The following is a 26,910-nucleotide window of genomic DNA, read 5'->3' as shown; positions in this document are numbered from 1 at the left end:
TGACTAGGTGGTGTGTATAACAACCAAACCCAGTGTCTGACCAAATCATTTGACGGGCCCCTTACAGGGAAGACCACCCCCTTCTTTTTTAAACGACCCCCATCTTCAAATTCAGTTTCATACTGAACCACAGTAACGCCGATATTTAATTGGGTATTAGCCCTTTCAAAAATATCAATAGATCATACCGTTACTGGGTATTTCCCCTCTAAACACGAGAAATCTACAACGGGGAAATCGGACCCTTCCTTTCCTTGTACAGCCCAACGATCTAAATTTGTCCTGGTAGCGTCATGTGCTGGAGGCTCGTACGCTGATATGAGTAAAGCATACTTGAAACATTTTTGTTCTGTTTAAAAACAGATCTTCTGGAGACCTTGACAGCCTTCTAGATCTGGATTATAATTTAAAATAGTATCCCTCTCAGAACTAGCCCCCCTCTTAAAATAAAATCTTTCTTAAATTTACATATATTTAAGCTTAAATTTTCAATAAATAAAACTACAGACCCGCTCCCATTTTCGTTATAGTTCTCGAGATCCGCAATAATTTGCCCTACCCACTCGGAAAAAACTCCCTCAAAATTTTCTAAATTTGTATAAATTACGCGCATCTCGGAATGTATATAATGATAATAAACTTCACTTTTCCCCTCATTTAAATAAAAAACCTTTAAAACAATAGAAACCTTAATTGAATCCCTACCCACCCCACAACTGGATTTGGTTCCCCAGTAGTGCACGAATTTTATCTACATAGGCATGCACAATTTCTACAGGGTCAAACACAAATTTTCCCCCATAAGTGAATTAAAGGGATCACCAAACGTTGCAGTGAAAAAAACTATATTATTTAAAATGGTTCTCGACATTAGAAAGTCGGGAAAACTTGTAAGCCCTTCTTGTATATTACCCCCTCCCCCAATTTGTTAAATAATATTTGGGGTGGGTTCCACTTCACTTGTTTGAAGTGGAAGCAGGTAATCAGTGGGTGGAGGGTTCCCAGTTAATTCGTTTGTAAAATCCTCTAAAATTTTTAGGGCATTTGGACTCCAGTCCCACTGCCCAACTTTGCTAGGTTCTGCATTAAAATAATCACATAAAAACTCATCAATATTAGATGGTACTTCAATGAAATTAATAATACCATGCCATTCGTTGATAGCTGAATTGTCTTGAATGTCATGAAACTCCATTGCCTCTTCAATGAGTTCTTCTTCTTCTTCACTCGATGGTGAGTAAGGGACCAATGGTCGACCAGCCTATAAATGAAAAAATAGTTTATTTTCAATCTGTTAAAATCATACCAACTGTAAAAATTTGGATTATTATTGCTTAAACACGCTTAATTGCATTTAGTTAATTCAACTGAAAGTTCTAACTTAAGATATTTAAAATCTAAAACAACGCTTTACATAGAAGGCACCAATTTGTTCAAAAAATAGTTTATTTTCAAAGTGTTCAAATCAGCCCTACTGTTTTTTTTCTTTTTTTTTGCGGCGCTTTTCGGGCCCGCAGCGCATCCTGCGGCGCTTCTCTGGCCCGCGGTACATCCTTGCGGAGCATCTCTGCGGCGCTTCTCGGGCCCACGGTGCATCCCACAGCGCATCCCTGCGGTGCTTCTTGGGCCCACAGCGCTTCCCACAGCGCTTCCCGACCAGCTCCCATAAAAACTTTACATAATGCCCGTCAAAAGTTGATATATTCGCTTAGACAGCATAAGTCGCTATTTCTCTCTAATTCCATACTGGTTCGGTGAACTCATCACACAATTATTGTAACCCGTCGCGCGCGAGTGTTCTGCAGTCCAAGACTGAACTTCAACAGGTAGGAAAATGCCGGGAACCGTTAGCTTGGTTTCCCCTCGCTGAAATCTTGGCATGATAGAAAGCTATTTAAAAATATCTCAGTGCAAATTAGAACGCCAACATGTGCAATGGATAAAAGGAATAATCTCTCTCTTAAAACTATGTGAAGAATAGCATTCACAGAGTTTCAAAGGTACCTAAAAATATTCGCTTATGAGATAGCGGCGAAGAGATAGGGGGAATGCATAGAAAATAGTAAAGATTAGAAAAAAAGAGCAGTTTGACAAGCAAAGAAATTACATTTAGATATCTCTGAGGGAGGGCAGAGAAAATAATGGTTGGGGGTGAGGGGTTAATATCTCAGAGATACACTTTTACACAATGTCGAAAAATAGTGAAAAGGAAAAAACATTGGAAGAAATAGATATGTATTTCTATAAGATAGTTTGAGGGAAAAAATGCTCACATTTCCATATCCTGGCTGCACTTGGGTGCCGGATGGCCCAGGTAGTGCGGGTTGGAGGGCTGACGGAGCGGCGGCGCTGTATTCTTGTGCAGCTGGGTCAGCAATGTTTTGGGCTTGCATAGATGAGCCAGCGAGGTTCACCATCCTTATGGCCCATTCTCTTTTTGGTTTATGCCCAGACTGTATGGGGGCTGGCACTGATGGGGCTGCCTCACCCTCTCTTGCTCTCTTAATGGGTGGCGGTGACGGGCATTCTTCATAATTGACCTTAAAAGAAGAGAAAGAATTTAGTATCGAAATAATTTCCCCCTTTTTACAGAAAGAAAGTTAGTATCCTCATCCACATGAATTTGTCTAGAAAAGCATTTATCACTAAGAAAGGCCCCCCTACGCCAGCATTTTCAGTAAAGCAAAAAGTAAAAATATACTAAACTCAGAAATATAATGCTATTTTAATTAATTAAAAAAGGCTTATTAATAGACATCAAAACCTAACCTTACTTTTCATGAAAATATTTTTTTTCATTTTACAATTATTGTGATAGACTTGAGGAATGTCCCCTCCCCCCCCTTTCATCTCGGTCCTAAATATATTGTTATTAATTATTTTTGGAAATAATCCCGTTTCACCGGTTCTCCGGCAAATACAGGTTACGAATCCACAAGCTTAATAAACAGCAATCTCTTTTTGCTTAAAACCGTTTTAATTTGAGAAAGAGGGAAACAAATCCTTTTTATCATTGAAACCTTTTGGTTAAGTCGTTAACGTAACGGATTAACAAGCAGGAAGTGCAATTGTGGGGTATCACCTGTTTAAAGCATCGTGGAAAAATGTTTTTCAAGTCAAGTAAGGGACGGTGGCTTAAATGGAAAGGGTTTATTAATAGCTATGGGATAGACAGAAGTTGATTGTCACTTTTTGATAGGCTTACAGAAAGAATAAATTTATTGAAAAAAGAGAAATATTTCTATTGGCAATAATTATACTTGTAAAAACAGTGGGGGGGGGTTGAGGAGGTTTAGGAAATATAAAGAACATATTTTATGTTTCCCAGTGAGTATAAGGATTGCACGGTGGTTAGGTTTGTGGGGGGAGGGGGTACTTACCTAAATATACTAGAGGGTGACCAAGGAAAATAATTTTATTTGAAAATAAAAAATGTACTTACATTGCTAATTGTGGCTGTCAAGGCTTCTAATTCATCAAATTCATTGTTGTTTCAATTGTGTCACAATACTTTCTGATAATTTAATCACATTGCATGCCCGTTATATACGAAATCTCAAGGGTGAATTGTTATGTAACGGGGAAAAAAATATGTAAGCAAGCCCTCTGATTGGCTGAGAAGGGATATGTATCCGACTCGCTGATTGGCTGAGAAGGAAACACGGGATCTAACTGTTTCCAGGATTCCATTAGGTTTTGCGTACACATGACCAAAACAACAACAAGATCTTGAAGGAAGTGTCATTGACCCGGTTCCATTAGACTCAATAATCCATCAACGTGAGAAAGTTCCTATTTTTCCATTCTCACTGACAAAAACCATAAAAACAGACATAAATGTGAGAAAGTTCCTGTTTTTTCATTCTCACTGACAAAAACCATAAAAACAGACATAAAAGTGAGAAAATTCCTGTTTTTCAAGTAAGGAAAATACTGTTTTTTCAGTCTCACTGACAAAAACCATAAAACAGACATAAATTACTGTTGACATCCATGAAAAACATCAAATAACCTAACCAACACACACAACCATCCAAGAAAACATCCATCAAAGTGACAAAATTCCTGTTTTTTCATTCTCACTGACAACAAACAGACATAAATTATGTAAAAAAAAGCTGTAGGTGGCCGCAGGGGTGGGCAATCGGACCTCATGAGGCATCTCTACTCCCATCGGATAATCACAAAACGGATGATAACCAAATTTTATTATTCAACTTGGAAGACTTCAGTTGTGATAATTACTTGCATTCAATACATGTCTCCGAAGGTGAAGTTTGATATTTCGTTCAATGGATGCCTGAGATGATAACTGATAAGGAAAAACGCATCAGATATCCGATGACTTAAACTTTTGCTCCTTCTATAAAGAAAGTGAAAAAGCGGCAAAGGCTTAAGTGAATCTAACCTTGACTATCGGACAAAAATACCGAAGAGTCTTTCTGATGGCTAAAAATTGAGTGACGCTATAGCTTTTGACCAAAATTTCGGTAGAATTACGAGTAATGTCAATAGTTTCTGGTTTTCATTTGTTTAGGTCTTCATTTAAATGACTAATATCAACGGCTTTGGTTAGCATTACGGTAGGATTGTGATAGACTTTTGTAGAATTGCGACGAATGTTAATAATTTCTGGTGGTAATTTGTTTATGTCTTCATTTAAGAGACTAGTATCAGTGGCTTTGGTTAAAATCACGTTAGAGTTTTTGTAGAGCTTTGGTGGAATTACAAGTAATGTCAATAGTTTCTGGTAATAAGTAGTTTATGTCTTCATTTAAGAGACTAGTATCAGTGGTTTTAGTATCAGTGGTTTTTGGGAGAACTATGGTTGAATTTTGGTAGAAATACGAGTATTGTCAATAGTTTCTGGTGATAATTTATTTATACCTTCATTTAAAGGACTAGTATCAGTGGCTTTGGTTAGAATTATCCCAGAATTTTGGTAGAATTAAGAGTAATGTAACCAATTTCTGGTGATAATTTGCTTATGTCTTCATTTAAGAGACTAGTATCAGTGATTTTGGTTAGAATTATGGCAAAATTTTGGTAGAGTTTTAGTAGAATTACGAGTAATGTCAATAATTTGTTAATGTCTGAATTTGTTTATGTCTTCATTCAAGAGACTAACATCAGTGGCTTCGGGTTGAATTACGGTAGAATTTTGGTAGAATTGTGAGTAATTGACTAATTAATTAAGAAAAACAAAGTTTTTCCGAGGGAAGCAAAGAGCGAATTTGAAACTTAAAACGGACAAAAATTATTACTTCACAGACTATTTAATACATATTAATATAACTAGTACAAATAAACCAACTAATTGTTTTCCTATGGTTTTATGATTATACAAAACTAGCGCTTGACTGAAAAAACACAAGTCAAGTACAAAAAACAGGCTTATTGATTTAAGAGTCAAAAGTGAGTATGTAGCCGGACAACACTAAACCAATCTATAAAGCTTTTCATAGTCTTACACCAGTTGTGACATTAGGAACTTTTAGTATACACTTAAAATTATCTTAAAAACATAAGCGTAAAACTAAATATGTTTTAATAGCCGCGAAGTAATTGAATAGCATACATAAAAATTAGATTGATTTATCGAGCAGCATTTTGCTCTCCTCATTTATAATACCAATAGTGGGTAATATACAGTCTTAAATTATTAAAAATATGCTTTAGTATCACTTGAAATGAAGATCAAATAACACATAATATGAACTCTGGAAATCCAATTATTTCTCTCTATACAAGAGTGAGTTTCAAGCTATGATACAAATTCTAAAGCTGGTCTATTGTCCTAATACGATCAAGATGGCTTTAATTTGAACTTGTGTACAAACTAATCATGACATGTCCTTTTAAGAACCAGAACGAGAGCCAGTCATTGAACTGAGCCATTGTGAACAAGTGATACTAAATTAAATGTAAAAAAGTGAAGACAATCCTAAAATTAATTGTTGCTTTATCTTAAAAGGGATTGATCCTAAAACGGATTGATAATATTTTGATTATATAAAAGTTGTCCTTAATTGGTTTGCTTTTACGTTACCAAAACTCCTATATTATTTTGTGTTTTCAGTAAAACGCTAGTTTTGTATAATCCTAAAAGCATAGGGAAACATAATGAGTTGGTTTATTTTTACTAGCTTTATTAATACATATTAAATAGGCTGTGAAGTAATAATTTTCGTCCTTTTTAAGTTTCTACTTCGCTCTTTACTTCCCTCGGAAAAACTTTATTTTTTAAATTAATCTTAATTCGTTTCTGATGGTTTCAGTTGAAAGCTTATTTTTAATATAATTTCTAATTATCACCGATCTAGGGGAGATAAGACAGCTCTAAAAAATACTGCAAACAACCTTGACAGCTAAGAAAAATTTTAGTCTATAACATAAAGTCCATTATCCATACTTCACAAAAAAATACAAGTTTTTCAGGAACGTTTGTTTTTCGATGAGAAAAAAGCTATTTTTACTCCGCCGACTTCGCCTGAAAAAGCCATAATGAAGACAGGGCTTTATAAATCACCTACTGACTAGCAGAAACTAGAAGGCTTCTGTAACAAATGAAAGCTATTAAAGGGCTCATTTAAAAGCTTATATTTATGCTTAATCGCTTTTTAAAATTTGACTTGATAGCACATTCCCATAAAGTGCACTTTCGGTTATATCCCCAACTTTTTTAAATGAAACAAGTGCCTTTTCCAATGATATGACCAAAAAATAAGGCGATTTCAAAACCTAAGCAAGAGCAAAAACTAAGGGGGCAAGGACACCCCTTCCCCTCAGTTACCGCCTTTAGAACTAGCTCACAGGCTTCATCGCAGAGTGAAGTTTGAAGGTTCAATTCAAAGCAACTACCTAGTATCAGTGGCTTTGGTTAAAATCACGTTAGAGTTTTGGTAGAATTTTGGTGGAATTACAAGTAATGTCAATAGTTTCTGGTAATAAGTAGTTTATGTCTTCATTTAAGAGACTAGTATCAGTGGTTTTTGGGAGAACTACGGTAGAATTTTGGTAGAAATACGAGTAATGTCAATAGTTTCTGGTGATAATTTGTTTATATCTTCATTTAAAGGACTAGTGTCAGTGGCTTTGGTTAGAATTATCCCAGAATTTTGGTAGAATTTTGGTAGAATTAAGAGTAATGTAACCAATTTCTGGTGATAATTTGCTTATGTCTTCATTTAAAAGACTAGTATCAGTGATTTTGTTTAGAATTATGGCAGAATTTTGGTAGAGATTTAGTAGAATTACGAGTAATGTCTATAAATTGTTAATGTCTGAATTTGTTTATGTTTTCATTCAAGAGACTAATGTCAGTGGCTTCGGGTTGAATTACGGTAGAATTTTGGTAGAATTGTGAGTAATGTAACTAATTAATTAAAAAAACAAAGTTTTTCCGAGGGAAGCAAAGAACGAAGGTGAAACTTAAAACAGACAAAAATTATTACTTCACAGCCTATTTAATGCATATTAATATAACTAGCACAAATAAACCACCTAATTATGTTTTCCTATGCTTTTATGATTATACAAAACTAGCGCTTTACTGAAAACACAAAAGTCAAGTATAAAAAACAGGATTATTTACTTAACAGTCAAAAGTGAGTATGTAGCCTGAAAAAACTAAACGAATCTATAAAGCTTTTCATAGTCTTACACAAGTTGTGACATTAGTAACTTTTAGCATACAATTAAAATTATCTTAAAAACATAAGCGTAAAACTAAACATTTTTTAATAGCCGCGAAGTAATTGAACAGCATACATAAATATGGGATTGATTTATCAAGCAGCATTTTGCTCTCACCAGTTATAATACCAATAGTGGGTAATATACAGTCTTAAATTATTAAAAATATGCTTTAGTATCACTTAAAATGAAAATCAAATAACATATAATATGAACTCTGGAAATCCGATTATTTCTCTCTATACAAGAGTAAATTTCAAGCTATGATGTAAATTCTAAAGCTAGTCTATAGTCCTAATACTATCAAGATGGCCTTACTTCGAACTTGTGTACAAACTAATCATGACATATCCTTTTAAGAACCAAAACGAGAGCCAGTCATTGAACTGTTTTTACTCCGCCGACTTCGCCTGAAAAAGCCATAATGAAGACAGGGTTATATAAATCACCTACTGACTAGCAGAAAGTAGAAGGTTACTGTAACAAATGAAAGCTGTTTAAGGGCTCATTTAAAAACTTATATTTATGCTTAATCGCTTTTTATAAATTTGACTTGATAGCACATTCCTACAAAGTGCATTTTCGGTTGTATCCCCAACTTTTTTAAATGAAACAAGCGCCTTTTCCAATGAAATGAGCAAAAAAAAGGTGATTTCAAAACCTAGGCAAGAGCAAAAACTAAGGGGGCATGGACGTCTCTTCCCCTTAATTACCGCCGTTAGAACTAGCACACAGGCTGAGTCACAGAGTGAAGTTCGAAGGTTCAATTCAAAAATGTTGATCAATCAAACTTAATTTTTGGTGGATGTTTAGTTGAAAAGTTTTTAGTTTTAGTTAGTTTGCTTTCGCAATAATCTTTTACTTTTAATATGACTAGTTGATTTATGAAACTTGCTAAGAGGGTCTGGAGGGGGAGTATATGTGAGGGGATATTATAAGCCTCCAATTAAGGGTTTTGGAGCATAATTATTGCAATGGTACAGTTTTATGCTTCCAAACTCTTCCACTTAAGAAGTGGTACCAAAAATGCCGTTTTTAGTGCTATATGGCACTTTTGGATGGTAAAATTGATAAAAAGCACGTAGATTAAAAGCACGACAGATTAAAAGCATTGATAAAAGCACGTAGTAATAGGTTCAAAATCTGTCTTCCGGGATATGCCTTAAAAATGAGTGCCATTAAACATCACTTTTTAAGATCTGCTAGCCCAATAGCCCCACAATGTACAGCAAAATCACTTGAGATTCAACAAAAATTGTTTGCAATGTTTATCAACAACAAAATTTGAATTTCAACAGCTGAAATTGAATATTGGAGACCATTTCAGAATTCCATGGTCATCATTGAATTTCCAATTCGCTGAGAAACAAAAATGTTGAATTCCCATACCCAAATTAAATTTTCTGTTTGTTGACAAAACAACATGTTGGATTTTAAGATCCCTATTGGAATTCCATCTTGTTTGCTGGATTTCCCGTTATTTTATTGGATTTCCATCACTAGCGTTGTTCAATTTCCTAGGTCTAAAGTCTAATACGTAGTTCTCAGGATTCAGTTTCCCTTTCTTCTTTCCGAAGCATCAATAAATACAAAAAAATAATCTCATTTATTTTACAAGAACTGAAAATTACAACAAAAAATTTCTCCCAGATAATATGACACCTCTTAATGGCTTCATTTTTTCCTGGTGGAAATCAGTAAATTAATGGCGTAGTAGCAGGCTGAGAGAAGACACTTGAGTAAGAAACAACTTCCAATCAGGAAAATATTGACTCTCGGACCTGAAGTGAAGATGAAGTCAAATCGAGGCACAAATAAAAGAGAGACTTCCCCAATTTTTTCTACTTCCAGAGGTGAACGGTTGCAATAATAATGCCACGAATCCTGTTTTTTCTCAATACATTTGACTTACTCATCAGATCTCATCAAATCTCTTGTTCGTCACCACATAAAATCGGTGTGTTATAAAATTGAAACCTTGCAAAATAGATCTTCTGCTTAGATGAAGTACAACAAAATTGTTTTCAGCTTCACAACTTTGCTCAATCCCAATTTTTAAGGTTTTAAAAATATGCAAATAAATTTTCTAAATTTTGAAGAAAAAAAAACATTGATATGGCTTATAATTCTACTCAAATAACAGGAACTGCATTTTTGGAACTGAACCTTGAAAAAAAGAAAATGATAACTGAAAATTAAGGTAAAATGTTGTTTTGTCAAAATTTCAATAAGTATAGACCTGTCATGCAGGCAAATTTAAGCACCCTCTAGAGGGAGAAAGAGTGGAGGAAGGTATTTCAAAATACCTTCCTGGGACATACATTGGTACTTATGTAGGCCTACTATCTGAAACACACGCTCTATATTATATAGGGAAGATGCGGGTTTCTTTCGAAACGAGTTTCTTTCAATAGAGAAATGGATTGTAAAGCGTGGATTGTTATTGGGTTTACAATATTTAAACTATTGTTTTATGGGGGTTTAGGGTAAAAAAGGTACCTAGGTTTGGTTAGGTATTAAATATATGCTATGCTTTACCCCCAAGCCCCCCCCATTTATAGCCATGTATGTGCAAATGTATAGCCGAAATTTGTATCTAAACTATTATATTTTTATCCTATTTTGTTTCTACTTCGTCAGCACCAACCAAACTTCACTTTTCGCGTGTGTTACGGATAGTACACAAGTAACCCTACTTTAGGCTGTAGACCCATCCCTGAAGGTCTTATTTTCCTAACTTAACCCTTCTCTATGTTAGCTAAAAGTAGCTAAAGTAGAATTAGTATTGTTCTATTAGCTGTAGGGCACGCAAGATATATGATAAAAGAAACTATTCAAACAGGTTCTCTCAAAGGAGAATTGGATTGCAAATAGTGGTTTCTAACTGCGATTACAATATTTAAACTTTAGTTTTTTGGGGTTTAGGGGGAAAAAGGTACCTAGGTTAGGTTACGTCTTTAATATTTGCTATACTTTTCCCCCCACCCCCCAATGTGCAAATATATAACCGAATTTTGTTTCTAAACTATCAAATTTTTATCCTATTTTGTTTTATTTCATTAGCATTAACCGAACTTCACTTATTGCATGGTTTACCTGCATGGTATTGCAGAAAATTTATATATATATATATATATATATATATATATATATATATATATATATATATATATATATATATATATATATATATATATATATATATATATATATATATATATATATATATATATCTGTACATATATTTAGTACTTGGAGCCTGGCGGCTTCGACACCGAGCCCCGGCACTCGGCAGGCTTCTATATATAGATTCCTATTGTCGCTTGTCTTCTAACCGCAGACATTTTGAGCGTTTTCTTGATGTCATGATGTCACCACAGGTTCAATACAGCCACTCTGGGAAAAATACAAATTTTTTGTTAAAGCCGTGACCTATTTTGATCGTTCTTGTGGCCAGAAATGTCAATATCGAGCCAACAGTTCAAAATCATTGGGAGAGGGCTCATTTGAACAGAAATTAAAAATTAATGTCCTTTTTATGTGACCGAAAAGATAGAGGGGAACTAGCTCCCTTCACGCGTCCCTTTTTTCTCGAAGATTGTATCATAAAAGCTTCCTTTAAAAACTGTACCTTTAGATTGAAATGACCTGTCCCTGCCCCAGAACCCATCGGAATAGGTCTTTAAGTTATAAAATTTGCACTTTGTTTATAAATGGTATTTATTATTGAAGAAGCATACAGACATTTTTTTGGGAGGAAAGGAATTTTGTACTTAGGGTGGGATTCCATTGGGATAATTTTCCAGGGGGATAATTTATCTTACTTTCTCCTTGGAAACAAAATTCTGCATGTGGATATTTTCCAGACGGAAATTCTAAGCTTGTTTTTATTTCCTGAAAAATTCCATGGAAGGGAGGATTTCCGAAGTGATCAGAAGAACGATTAGAGCTTAGTCAAAAAGTAAAATTTTGCGATAGCCATTTTGTTCAGCGTAGTTGATTCCCAGATGAAAAATACGTTTTTGAGGAAGACGCTCCTCTACAACCCTCGGGGCAAGGGTTTTAAGTTATGCCCTGGGGGCATATAAGGTTTTTATAGAAGGCGTTGTCGTAGAAACTTCAAAAAACGATCATTCGATTTGAAATTCAAAGGGCTAGTGCCGTTTTTAAAAGTCGAAAGTGATTGTAGGGCAAATAGCCCCCCCCCCACGCACATCATTCCTCCAAACACATCCAATCAAAATTTTGAGATAGCCATTTTTTTCAGCGTAGTTGATTTCCAGGTAGAAAATATGTTTTTGAGGAGGAAACTCCCCCACGACCCTCGGGGCAAGGGTTTTAAGTTATGCCCTGAGGGCATATAAGGTTTTAATAGAAGGTGTTGTCGTAGAAACTTCAAAAAAGGATCATTCGATTGGAAATTCAAATGGCTAGTGCCCCTTTTTAATAGTCAAAAGTAATTGGAGGGAAACTAGCCCCCTTCCACGCCCATTATTCCCCCAAACACATCCAATCAAAATTTTGAATTAGCCATTTTGTTCAGCGTAGTTGATTTCCGGACAGAAAATACGTTTTTGAGTAGGACACTCCCCCATAACCCTCCGGGCAAATTTTTTAAATTATACCGTGGGGGCATATAAGAACGATGCTGGCACAATGTATCATTTATTATTTTTTTTTATTTAGAGCAGGGCACTTCGTATCGAAGAAGTTGTCGTAGAAACTTCGAAAAGGGCTCATTCAATTGGAAATTGGAGTGGCTTGTGCCCTTTTTAATAGTCGAAAGTGATTGGAAGGCAACTAACACCCCTTCCAAACCCACCATATCCCGAAACACATCCAATCAAAATTTTGAGATAGCAATTTTGTTCAGCGTAGTTGATTTCCAGAACTTCGTGGGCGGGTGTAAAAAGGGAGGCTTTAAATAGGTTGGGATGGAGGAGTAGCGTGCGTAGCTGTGTTGGCCTCAGGTGGCTTGTTGCTGCGGTGAGCTGCTGTTAGTAGTAGTAGTAGATAGAAATTATGTTTTTGAGGAAGAAACCCTCCCCCATGCCTCAGAGCAAGGGTTGTAAGTTATGCCCTGGAGAGTCATAATGTTTTTATAAAAGGCATTGTCATAGAAACTTCAAAAAAGGCTGATTCGATTGGAAATTGAAAGGCCTAGAGCCCTTATTAATAGTCGAAAGTGTGTTGGAGGGCAACTAGCGCCCCCCACGCCCATCATTCCCCCAAACACATCCCATCAAAACTTTCAGATAGCCATTTTGTTCAGTGTAGTTGATTTCCAGATAGAAAATATGTTTTGCGTAGGACACTCCCCCACAACCCTCAGTTCAAGGGTTTTAAGTTATGCCCTGGGGGCATATAAGGTTTTTATAGAAGGTGTTATCGTAGAAACTTCAAAAAAGGCTCATTCGATTGGAAATTCAAAGGGCTAATGCCCTTTTTAATAGTCGAAAGCGATTAGAGGGCAACCAGCCCCCCCACTCCAAGCCCATCATTCACCCAAAAACATCCACTCAAAATTTTAAGATAGCCATTTTGTTCAGCGTAGTTGATTTACATATAGAAATTATTTTTTGGAGAAGGACATTCCCCCGCAGCCTTCAGGGTAAAGGTTGTAAGTTATGCCTTGGAGGCATATAAGGTTTTTATAGAAGGTGTTGTCGTAGAAACTTAAAAAAAGGCTCATCCAATTGAAAATTCAAAGGGCTAGTGCCCTTATTAATAGTCGAAAGGGATTGGAGGGCAACTAATCTCCCTCTCATGCCCACCTTTTCCCGAAACACATCCAATCAAAATTTTAAGATAGCCATTTTATTCAACGTAGTTTTAAGTTCTGTAAATTAGGTCTTTGAGGATAACAACCCCTCTGGAAAGGGTTGTAAGTTATGCCCTGGGGGCATATAAAGTTTTTATAGAACGCGTTGTCGTAGCAACTTCAAAAAGGGCTCATTCGATTAGAAATTAAAACGGCTATTGCCCTTTTTAATAGTCGAAAGTAATTGGAAGGCAACTAACACTCTTTCCAAGCCCACCATTTCCACAAACAGATCCAATCAAAATTTTGAAGTAGCCATTTTGTTCCACGCAGTTAAAGTTCAGAAAATTATACCTTTGAGCAGGACAGTCCTCCCACAGTCTTCAGGGCAAGGGTTATAAGTTATGCGCTGAAGTTTTTATTGAAAACTTGGTCGTAGAAACTTGAAAAAGGGCTCATTCGATTGGAAATTCAAAGGTCTAGTACCGTTTTTCATAGGCAGCGCGCTAGCGCTGCCTAAGTAAAGAACGATGTGGGCACAATGTGTTTTTTTTGTTTGTTTTCTCCACTTCGTATCGAAAGAGTCGTCGTATCAACTTCTAAAAGTGCTCATTCAGTTGGAAATTGGAGTGGCTAGTGCCATTTTTAATAGTCAAAATTATTGGAGGGCAACTAGCCCCCCCAACGACTATCATTCCCCCAAACACATCCAATCAAAATTTTGTGATAGCCATTTTGTTCAGCGTAGTTGATTTACAGATAGAAATTATTTTTTTGAGTAGGTCAATCCCCCACAACCCTCAGGGCAAGGGTTTTATGTTATGCCCTGGGGGCATATAAGGTTTTTATAGAAGGCGTTGTCGTAGAAACTTCAAAACAGGCTCATTCGATTGGAAATTCAAAGGGCTAGTACCCTTTTAAATAGTCGAAAGTGATTGGAGGGCAACTAGCCCCTCCCCACCCCCACGCAAATCAGTCCCCCAGATACATCCCATCAAAATATTAAGATAGCCATTTTGTTCAGCGTAGTTAATTTCCAGATAGAAAATATGTTTTTGAGGAGGACACTCCCCCACAACCCTCAGGGCAAGGGTTTTAAGTTATGCCCTGGGGGCATATAAGGTGTTTATAGAAGGTGTTGTCGTAGAAACTTCGAAACAGGCTAAGTTGATTGGAAATTCAAAGGGCTAGTACCCTTTTTAATAGTCGAAAGTGATTGGAGGGCAACTAGCCCCCCAACGCCCTTCATTCCCCCAAACACATCCAATCAAAATTTTGAGATGGCTATTTTGTTCAGCGTTGTTGATTTCCAGATGGAAAATATGTCTTTGGGGAGGACACTCCCCTATTATCCCTCAGGGCTAGGGTTTTAAGTTATTTCCTGGGGTATATAAGGTTTTTAAAGAAGGCGTTGTCGTAGAAACTTCAATAAAATTAGAAATGACCCTAAAGGTCCGATCAGCACACCAAATATGGGCACAGAGTCCCTAGGGAGAACAAGTGGTTAATCCACGTGGTTTATGGTTTTCTCACTGAGACTGAAAAAATATAATTTTTCTCACTTGAAAAAACAGGAATTTTCTCAAATTTATGGTTGTTTCTTGGACGGTTATGTGTGTCGGTCAATTTATTTGTTGTTTTTCTCGGATGTCAACAGTAATTTATGTCTGTTTTATGGTTTTTGTCAGTGAGAATGGAAAAACAGGATTTTTCTCACTTTGATGGATGTTTTCTGGATTATTGAGTCTAACGGGGACTGGAGTCAATGACACTTCTTTCAAGATCTGGTTTTGTTGTTTTTTTGGCCAAGTGTTGGGTCTATTCCTGGAGAATTGTTTCTGGGCGAAATTTTTTAATGTTGGACAGATGATGTCATGGTTGATTGATTTGTCAAGAAAGGGAATTAATTTTTTGTTTCTAAGGGGAGTTATTGATTCACGAAAGGGTTTTTAAGTAATTTGAAATGTGACAGCGTAGGGATAACAAAAACAAAAGCAACACGCAGAAATTACGTTTAGGGGTTATTTGGGTGAAACCGTTTTAGACATTTTAGGGAATTATTTCGGCGAAACAGTTAGAGACATTTTAAAAGATGATTTTAGAAAAGGTTTTAGAAGAGAATTTGAGGGTGAAACTCTGTGGTCATTATAATACACAAGTTCCATTCGAACAGTGTCGTGAGGTCCTCCACCCCAACCCCAAGGAGCCCTCATACCCCACCCCAACCCCCGAGGAAGCCCCCGGTCCTCAAAGGTCTCCCGGGCTCCCAAATGGCCTCGGATCCCCAAAGGCCCCTGAGCCCCCATTTTTTAATACTTTTTTAGGGCTTTATTATATCTTTTCAGAACAAGTTATTTTCTTATCGAAATCTGAAGGTAGGGTCTGGGTACATTTAGAATGGTTTCAATTAGACTAACATTATTGGAAATAAAACATTGAAAGGGACATCAAATTATATTCTTTTAGCCTACAAGTTAATGTAAACAGCCTAAGTTTTCCAGATATTCTTTGAAATTTAAATCACCAACAACCTCCTTTTTAACTGGACATATCCTGGAAAAAATACAAACAAATTCCTGACTCTATGGGTTTTTGCCTTATAGCAACAGTTCTAAAACGAAGTCTACTATTTGGCCTAGGGGTACCAAGCGAAATATTACGTTAGGGTCTGTGTACATTTAGAATGGTGGCAATTAGACTAACATTTTTGGAAATAAAACATTGAAAGGAACATCAAATTCTATTCTTTTAGCCTACCAGTTAATGTAAACAGCCTATGTTTTCCAGATATACTTTGGAATGTACATCACCATCAACCTTCTTCTTAACTTAACATATCCTGGACAAAATAAAAAAAATCACTGACTCTATGTGTATTTGCTTTATAGCAACAGTTCTAGAATCAATTCTACTATTTAGCCTAGGGGTACCAATCGAAATCTGAAGGTAGGGTCTGGGTACATTTAGAATGGTGGCAATTGGACTAACAATTTTGGAAATAAAACATTGAAAGGAACATCAAATTATATTCTTTTAGCCAACCAGTTAATGTAAACAGCCTAAGTTTTCCAGATATACTTTGCAATGTACATCACCATCAACTTTCTTCTTAACTGGACATATCCTGGACAAAATAAAAAAAAAATCACTGACTCTATGGGTTTTTGCTTTATAGCAACAATTCTAGAATCAAGTCTACTATTTAGCCTAGGGGTACCAATCGAAATCTGAAGGTAGGGTCTGGATACATTTAGAATGGTGTCAATTAGACTAACATTTTTGGAAATAAAACATTGAAAGGAACATCAAATTATATTCTTTTAGCCTACAAGTTAATGTAAACAGCCTAAGTTTTTCAGATATACTTTGCAATGTGCATCTTCATCAGCCTTCTTCTTAACTCGACATATCCTGGACAAAATAAAAAAAAAATCACTGGCTCTATGGGTTTTTGCTTTATAGCAACAGTTCTAGAATCAAGTCTACTATTTAGCCTATGAGTACGAATCGAAATCTGAAGGTAGGGTCTGGGTACATTTAGAATGTGGCAATTAGACTAACATTTTTGGAAACAAAACATTGAAAGGAACATCAAATTATATTCTTTTAGCCTATAAGTTAATGTAAACAGCCTAAGTTTTCCAGATATACTTTGTAATGTACATCACCATCAACCTTCTTCTTAACTGGACACATCCTGGACAAAATAAAAAAAAAATCACTGAATCTATGGGTTTTTGCTTTATAGCAACAGTTCTAGAATCAAGTCTACTATTTAGCCTAGGGGTACCAATCGAAATCTGAAGGTAGGGTCTGGGTACATCTAGAATGGTGGCAATTAGACTAAGATTTTTGGAAACAAAACATTGAAAGGAACATCAAATTATATTCTTTTAGCCAGCAAGTTAATGTAAACAGCCTAAGTTTTCCAGATATACTTTGCAATGTACATCACCATCAACCTTCTTTTTAACTGGACATATCCTGGACTAAATAAAAAAAAAACACTGACTCTATGGGTTTTTGCTTTATAGCAGCAGTTCTAGAATCAAGTCTACTATTTAGCCTAGGGGTACCAATCAAAATCTGAAGGTAGGGTCTGGGTAGCCTACATTTAGAATGGTGGCAATTAGACTAACATTTTTGGAAATAAAACATTGAAAGGAACATCAAATTATATTCTTTTAGCCAACAAGTTAATGTAAACAGCCTAAGTTTTCCAGATATACTTTGCAATGTACATCACCATCAACCTTCTTCTTAACTGGACATATCCTGGGCAAAATAAAAAAAATCACTGACTCTATGGATTTTTGCTTTATAGCAACAGTTATAGAAACAAGTCTACTATTTAGCCTAGGGTTACCAATCAAAATCTGAAGGTAGGGTCTGGATACATTTAGAATGGTGGCAATTAGACTAACATTTTGGAAACAAAACGTTAAAATGAACATCAAATTATATTCTTTTAGCCTACAAGTTAATTTAAAAGCTTAAGTTTTCAAGATATACTTTGCAATGTACATCACCATCAAACTTCTTCTTAACTGGACATATCCTGGACAAAATAAAAAAAAATAACTGACTCTATGGGTTTTCGCTTTATAGCAACAGTTCTAGAATCAAGTCTACTATTTAACCTAGGGGTACCAATCGAAATCTGAAGGTAAGGTCTGGGTACATTTAGAATGGTTGCAATTAGACTAACATTTTTGAAAATAAAACATTGAAAGGAACATCAAATTATATTCTTTTAGCCTATAAGTTAATGTAAACAGCCTAAGTTTTCCAGATATACTTTACAGCTTAATGGATACCTCAAGACCAAGCAATACTTTTCAAAAGGCATTTCAGAGCAAGTTCCTTTCTTAAAGTCCCTCCTAAACCAATTTTACAAGTTGAAGTACCCATCCTTTTCACCCACAACTTAACTTTACAGCTTTTTGGCAATACCTTTCAAAGGGCATTTCAGAGCAAGTTCCTTTCTTAATGTCCCTCCGAAACCAATTTTACAAGTTGAAGCATCCATCCTTTTCACTCACAACTTGACTTTACAGCTTTTTGGATGCCTCAACACCAAGAGATACCTTTCAAAAGGCATTTCAGAGCAACTTCTTTTCTTAATGTCCCTTCTAAACCCATTTTACAAATTAAAGTACCAATCCTTTTCACCCCCAACTTTACTTTACAGCCTTTTGAATGTGCCAACACCAGATAATACTTTTCAAAGGCATTTCAGAACAAGTTATTTTCATAATATCCCTCCTAAACCCATTTTACAAATTGAAGTACCAATCCTTCTCACCCACAACTTTACTTTAAAGCCTTTTGAATGCGCCAACACCAAGCAATACTTTTCAACGGCATTTCAGAACAAGTTCTTTTCTTAGTGTCCATCCTAAACTCATTTTACAAGTTGATGTACCCATCCTTTTCACCCAAAACTTTACTTTACAGCTTTTTGAATGCTCCAACACCAAGCAATACTTTCGAAAGGCATTTCAGAACAAGTTATTTTCTTAATGTCCTTCCTAAACCCATTTTACAAGGTGAAGTTCCCAGCCTCTTCACCCCCAACTATGCTTTACAGCTCTTAAATTGCCACTACAACCAACAATACTTTTCAAAAGATTTTTCAGAACAAGTTCTTTTTCTAATGTCCTTTTTAAACCCATTTTACAATTCTAAGTACCCATCGTTTTCAACCGCAACTTTACTTTACAGCTTTTGAAAGCCCCAACACCTAGCGATACTTTTCCAAAGGCATCTCAGTACCAGTTCCTTTCTTAATGTCCCCCATAAAACCATTTTACAAGTTGAAGTACCCATCATTTTCACCACAACTTTACTTTACAGCTTTTTTCTTAATGTCCCTCATAAAACCATTTTACAAGTGGACGTACCGAACTTTTTCACCCAGAACTATGCTTCACAACATTTTGAATGCTCCAACATCAAGCGATACTTTTCAAAAGGCATTTCAGAAAAAATTCTTTTCTTTATGTTCCTCCTAAACCCAATTTAAAAGTTGATGTCCCTATCTTTTTCACCACAACTTTACTTTACAGCCATTGTCCACACCACCACATAATGCAAACTTCCATTTCAATACAGATTGTTGTCAAATAGTTAAAAAAATTTTAAATACTATTCCAAATTTTTCATAGAAGATAAAAAGTTCAAGTTACCTTCTAGATTTTATTAAATAACTTACAGTTCAAATCTAATGTCTCGAAATAAAATAAAAATCTTCCTCTTCAGTTCTTATTTTCACAAAGACACAAGGAAATTTTAAGTTCTATTTGAAATTTTTCCGTAGAAGATAGAAAAACCTATACCATAGTTGTGAATATTTTCCCGGAAGATACAAATTTCTACTTTAATTTTAAATTTTCTCAACGAAGTGAAGAAAAGTTCAAGTTCTAGTCATCATGCAAGATTCCACTTCAGTTCAGATTTTTCTCAAAGAGGTTAAACAAATTACTATGTTGTTCAAAATTTTTCATTTAAGACAAAAAGTTCTAGCTACCCTCCGATATTAATTACTGATCACGCTGCGCCACTCTTATTTAGCCAAAGAAAATAAAAATTTTTCTCGTTGTTCCTTAATATCGCAGAGGAGCGAGGTAATTTAAAGTTCTATTGAAAGTTTTTCAATTAATTGAAGAAAAGTTCAAGCTTTCTTCTGAATTTTCTCAATGAAAAAGAAATTAGTTTTTGATCAATTCTATTTTTCCTAATAATATAAAAAGGTTCCACTTCAGTTCAGATGTTTCCCCAAAGACATAAATTTTAAATTCTCCTCCAAATTTTTTGTAGAAGATGGAAAAAGTTACACATTGATCGTGAATATTTCACTATGAAGATAAGGAGCTAATTTTCGCATTGTTGTGAAGAAAAGTTCAAATTCTTTTCCTAACTATCCATACGAAAAGAAATAAGTTACAGATCAATTCTATTTTTCAAGAAAAAATAAAAATTTTCCACTTCAGTTCAGATTTTTCTCAAAGAGATGAAAAAATTTAAAATACTGTTCAAAATTTTTCATAGAAGATAGAAAGTTCAAGTTATCTTCTGAATTTTATTAAAGAACTTACATTTCAATTCTAATTTCTCCAAAGAAAATAAAAATATTCCACTTCAGTTATTAATTTCACAAAGACACAAGGAAATTTAAAGTTCTATTTGAAATTTTTCCGTATAAGATAGAAGAACCTATATCATAGTTGTGAATATTTTCCCGGAAGATAAAAATTTCTACTTCAATTTTAAATTTTCTCAACGAAGTGAAGAAAAGTTCAAGTTCTAGTCATCATGCAAGATTCCACTTCAGTTCAGATTTTTCTCAAAGAGATGAAAAAATTTAAAATACTGTTCCAAATTTTGCATTGAAGATAGAAATTTCAAGTTATCTTCTGAATTTTATTAAAGAACTTACACTTCAATTCTAATTTCTCCAAAGAAAATAAAAATCTTCCACTTCAGTTTTTAATTTCACAAAGACACAAGGAAATTTAAAATTCTATTTGAAATTTCTCAATGAAGTGAAGAAAAGTTCAAGGTCTCTTCTGAATTTTTTCAATGAAAAAGAAATTAGTTTTTGATCAAATCTATTTTTCCTAATAATATAAAAAGGTTCCACTTCAGTTCAGATGTTTCCCCAAAGACATACATTTTAAATTCTCCTCCAAATTTTTTGTAGAAGATAGAAAAATTTACACATTGATCATGAATATTTCAATATGAAGATAAGGAGCTAATTTTCTCATTGATGTGAAGAAAAGTTCAAGTTTTTTTCCTAACTATCCATTTGAAAAGAAATAAGTTACAGATCAATTCTATTTTTCCAAAAAAAATAAAAATTTTCCACTTCAGTTCAGATTTTTCTCAAAAAGATGGAAAAATTTTAAATTACTGTTCTATATTTTTCATAGAAGATAGAAAAAGTTATACATTGATCATGAAAAGTTAACTCAAGTCTGAATTTTATTAAAGAACTTACAGTTCAATTCTAATTTTTCCGGAGAAAAATAAAAGTCTTTCACTTCAGTTCTTAATTTCACAAAGACACAAAGAAATTTAAAGTTCTCTTCTGAATTTTCTTAGAGAAAAGAAAAAACTTATAGTTCAATTCTAATTTTTTTTAAATAAAATAAAAAATCTCCAACTTTTTAATAAACGTTCTAAGCGCTTAACATGTTAACGTTTCCTAAGATAATAGAAATATAACAAAGTAATGCATAAAATATTTCTGTTGAAGTAACAATATGTAGTAACAACACAAAGTTATGTCATAGACAGTATTTAGTATTATTAGAAATTTCTATCAATTCTCTTATTATTGTACTAGCAATTTCACCTACTATTATCACATTATTGTGACGGAGGCAACAGTTTGTGTGCGTTGTCAAAATATGATTTACAATCTTGGTTCAGCAGTAGGCCCTTTTTCCCATACTGATTTCATTCGAATGCTAACACCGGAAAGATGACAATAAGATCTATCAACGGCTAACGTGTTACCAGAACCATTAGCTAGAAGTTGCCCATCTTCAACAACTATTATTTTTAAGTTGGTATTCTCTTTGAGCACTAACTTCTCTGGAAATGATATTTCACATATCCACCTTTTGAATGATGAAAAATCTTGACTACTCCAAAGGAATTTAACTCCTCACTGTCATGACAACGTAGGCACACATTCCCAATAAGATCTCCACTACTACTTGTCCCATAGTTCAAATATATCTCTTTGTCAGCATTCAAGGCAACAATGACTTTATCATGTGCACACACTTTCTTCGAATAATTCATTTTCACACCGACACAAATATGGTGTAGGTGTTTATCCCTCCAATGCTAAAAAATTACTGATTTAACGCACGCAGTAAACTAGATAGTCTCGATAACCTACCATGGAGTACCACTGGGAAAGTCGCTTCCAATGTAATAGCAACCATAAACTACGTTTGCTACACCCGCAAGCATGCATAGTGAGAGAGGAACATGGACAAAGTCGACCTGGGGGGATTTTCCGGCGAGTATGGTTAGGTTAGGTTAGATTAGGTTAGACTAGATTAAGTTAGGCTAGATTAGGTTAGGTTAAGTCAGGTTAGGTAAGTTAGGTTAGGTTAGCTAAGTTAGATTAGGTTAGCTAATAAACACCTCTCCATGTTTAAGTTAGGTTATGTTAAAGCTAGATTAAGTTATGTTAGGTTAGGTTCATTTAGGCTTGGCCAGGTTAGCCTACGTACACGCGCGTACGTAGGCTAACCTAACTTAACCTAACCTAACATAACTTAATCTAGCCTTAACCTAACCTAACTAAGATTGGCAAGTTCTAGCTAATGGTTCTGGTAACACGTTAGCCGTTGATAGATCTTATTGTCATCTTTCCGGTGTTCGCATTCGAATGAAATCAGTAAGGAAAAGAAGGGCCTACTGCTGCACCAACATTATAAATTCTATCTTGTCAACGTGCAAAAACTGGTGCCTCCGTCAAAATAATATGATAATATTAAGTGAAAGTGCATGTACAATAAACGGAGAAGTGATAAACAATTCTAATAATATTAAATAATATCTATAAAATAATTTTGTTCTTTTACTACAAATTGTTACTTCAACAGACATATGTTTTGCTTTAATTTGTTATATTTCTATTATCTTAGGAAACGTTAGCATGTTAAGCGCTTAGAATGTTTATTAAAAAGTTGGAGATTTTTTATTTTCTTTGAAAAAAAAATTAGAATTGACCTATAACATTTTTCTTTTCTCTAAGAAAATTCAGAAGAGAACTTTAAATTTCTTTGTGTCTTTGTGAAATTAAGAACTGAAGTGGATGATTTTTATTTTTCTCTGGAGAAATTAGAATTGAACTGTAAGTTCTTTAATAAAATTCAGACTTGAGTTAACTTTTCATGATCAATGTATAACTTTTTCTATCTTCTATGAAAAATTTAGAACAGTAATTTTAAATTTTTCCATCTCTTTGAGAAAAATCTGAACAGAAGTGGAAAATTTTTATTTTTTCTTGAAAAATAGAATTGATCTGTAACTTATTTCTTTTTATATGGATAGTTAGGAAAAGAACTTGAACTTTTCTTGAACTTTCTTCACATCAATGAGAAAATTAGCTCCTTATCTTCATAGTGAAATATTCACGATCAATGTGTAACTTTTTCTATCTTCTACAAAAAATTTGGAGGAGAATTTAAAATTTATGTCTTTGGGGAGACATCTGAACTGAAGTGGAACCTTTTTATATTATTAGGAAATATAGAATTGATCAAAAACTAATTTCTTTTTCATTGAGAAAATTCAGTAGAGAGCTTGAACTTTTCTTCACTTCATTGAGAAATTTCAAATAGAACTTTAAATTTCCTTGCGTCTTTGTGAAATTAAGAACTGAAGTGGAAGATTTTTATTTTCTTTGGAGAAATTAGAATTGAACTGTAAGTTCTTTAATAAAATTCAGAAGATAAGTTGAAATTTCTATCTTCTATGAAAAATGTCGAACATTATTTTAAATTTTTTCATCTCTTTGAGAAAAATCTGAACTGAAATGGAAATTTGCATGATGACTAGAACTTGAAATTTTCCTCACTTCGTTGAGAAAATTTAAAATTGAAGTAGAAATTTTTATGTTCCGGGAAAATATTCACAACTAGGGTATAGGTTTTTCTATCTTCTACGGAAAGATTTCAAATAGAACTTTAAATTTCCTTGTGTCTTTGTGAAATTAAGAACTGAAGTGGAAGAATTTTGTTTTCTTTGGAGAAATTAGAATTGAATTGTAAGTTCTTTAATAAAATTCAGAAGATAACTTCAACTTTCTATCTTCTAAGAAAAATTTGGAACAGTTTTTTAAATTTTTTCATCTCTTTGAGAAAAATCTGAACTGAAGTGGAAACTTGTATGATATTGTGGCGTGCACAAAAGTTGTAAAGTAAAGTTGTGGTGAAATGGATGGGTACTTCAACTTGTAAAATGGGTTTAGGAGGGACATTGAGAAAAGAACTTGTTCTGAAATGCCTTTTGAAAAGTATTGCTTGGTGTTGGGGCATTCAAAAAGCTGTGAAGTATAGTTCTGGGTAAAAAAGTTGGGTACTTCAACTTGTAAAATGGGTTTAGGAGGGACATTAAGAAAAAAACTTCAACTTGTAAAATGGGTTTAGGAGGGACATTAAGAAAAAAAGCTGTAAAGTAAAGTTTTGGTGAAAATGAGAGGTACTTCAATTTGTAAAATGGTTTTATGAGGGACATTAAGAAAGGAACTGGTTCTGAAATGCCTTTGGAAAAGTATTTCTAGGTGTTGGGGTATTCAAAAACTCATAAAGTTGTGGGTGAAAAGGATGGGTACTTCAACTTGTAAAATGGGTTTAGGAGGGACATTAGGAAAAGAACTTGTTCTGAAATGTCTTTTGAAATGTATTGCTTGGTGTTGTGACATTCAAGAGCTGTAAAGTATAGTTGGGGGTGAAAAGGCTGAGAACTTCAACTTGTAAAATGGGTTTAGGAAGGACATTAAGAAAATAACTTGTTCTGAAATGCCTTTGAAAAGTATTGCTTGCTGTTGGAGCATTCAAAAAGCTGTAAAGTAAAGTTGTGGAAGAAAAGGATGGGTACTTCAACTTGTAAAATGAGTTTAGGATGGACACTAAGAAAAGAACTTGTTCTGAAATGTCTTTGAAAAGTATTGCTTGGTGTTGGTGCATTCAAAAGGCTGTAAAGTAAAGTTGGGGGTGAAAAGGATTGGTACTTCAAGTTGTGAAATGGGTTTAGGAGGGATATTATGAAAAGAACTGGTTCTGAAATGCCTTTGAAAAGTATTTCCTGGTGTTGGCACATTCAAAAGGCTGTAAAGTAAAGTTGGGGGTGAAAAGGATTGGTACTTTAATTTGTAAAATGGGTTTAGAAGGGACATTAAGAAAAAAGTTGCTCTGAAATGCCTTTTGAAAGGTATTTCTTGGTGTTGAGGCATCCAAAAAGCTTTAAAGTAAAGTTTTAAGTGAAAAGGATGGATGCTTCAACTTGTAAAAGTGGTTTAGGAGGGACATTAAGAAGGGAACTTGGTCTGAAATGCCTTTTGAAAGGTATTGCTTGGTGTTGAGATATCCAAAAAGCTGTAAAGTAAAGTTGTGGGTGAAAAGGATGGGTACTTCAACTTGTAAAATTGGTTTACGAGGGACTTTAAGAAAGGAACTTGCTCTGAAATGCCTTTTGAAAAGTATTGCCTGGTGTTGAGGTATCTAAAAAGCTGTAAAGTATATCTGGAAAACTTAGGCTCTTTACATTAACTTGTTGGCTAAAAGAATATAATTTGATGTTCCTTTCAATGTTTTATTTCCAAATATGTTAGTCTAATTGACACCATTCTAAATGTATCCAGACCCTACCTTCAGATTTCGATTGGTACCCCTAGGCTAAATATGTAGACTTTAATTCTAGAACTGTTGCTATAAAGCAAAAACCCGTTGAGTCAGTGATTTTTTTTATTTTGTCCAGGATATGTCCAGTTAAGACGAAGGTTGATGGTGATGTACATTGCAAAGTATATCTGTAAATCTTAGGCTCTTTACATTAACTTGTAAGCGAAAAGAATATAATTTCATTTTTTTTTCAATGTTCTATTTTCAAAAATGTTAGTCTAATTGCCACTTTTCTAAATTTATCCTGACTCTACCTTCTGATTTCGGTTAGTACCCTCATGCGAAATAGTAGACTTGATTTTAGAACTGTTGCTACAAAGCAAAAAGACACAGTCAGTAATTTTTTTTTATTTTGTAAAGGATGTGTCCAGTTAAGAAGAAGGTTGTTGGTGATGTACATTGCAAAGTATATTTTGAAAACTTAGGCTGTTTACATTAACTTGTTGGCTAAAAGAATATAATTTGATGTTCCTTTCAATGTTTTATTTCCAAAAATGTTAGTTTAATTGCCACCATTCTAAATGTACCCAGACCCTACCTTCATAGAGTCAGTGATTTTTTTTATTTTGTCCAGGATATGTCCAGTTAAGAAGAAGGTTGATGGTGATGTACATTGCAAAGTATATCTGGAAAACTTAGGCTGTTTACATTAACTTGTAGGCTTAAAGAATATAATTTGATGTTCCTTTCAATGTTTTATTTCCAAAAATGTTAGTCTTATTGCCACCATTCTAAATGTACCCTGACCCTACCTTCAGATTTCGATTGGTACCCCTAGGCTAAATAGTAGACTTGATTCTAGAACTGTTTTTATAAAGCAAAAACCCATAGAGTCAGTGATTTTTTTTTATTTTGTCCAGGATATGTCCGGTTAAGAAGAAGGTTGATGGTGATGTACATTGCAAAGTATATCTGGAAAACGTAGGCTGTTTACATTAACTTGTAGGCTAAAAGAATATAATTTGATGTTCCTTTCAATGTTTTATTTCCGTAAATGTTAGTCTAATTGCCACCATTCTAAAT

This window comes from Artemia sp. Qi Xiang Cuo, unplaced genomic scaffold (assembly GCF_049724085.1).
Source record: "Artemia sp. Qi Xiang Cuo unplaced genomic scaffold, ASM4972408v1 HiC_scaffold_3059, whole genome shotgun sequence".
In the NCBI taxonomy this organism is placed as follows: domain Eukaryota; kingdom Metazoa; phylum Arthropoda; class Branchiopoda; order Anostraca; family Artemiidae; genus Artemia; species Artemia sp. Qi Xiang Cuo.
Note: the sequence above shows the minus strand (reverse complement) of the source record.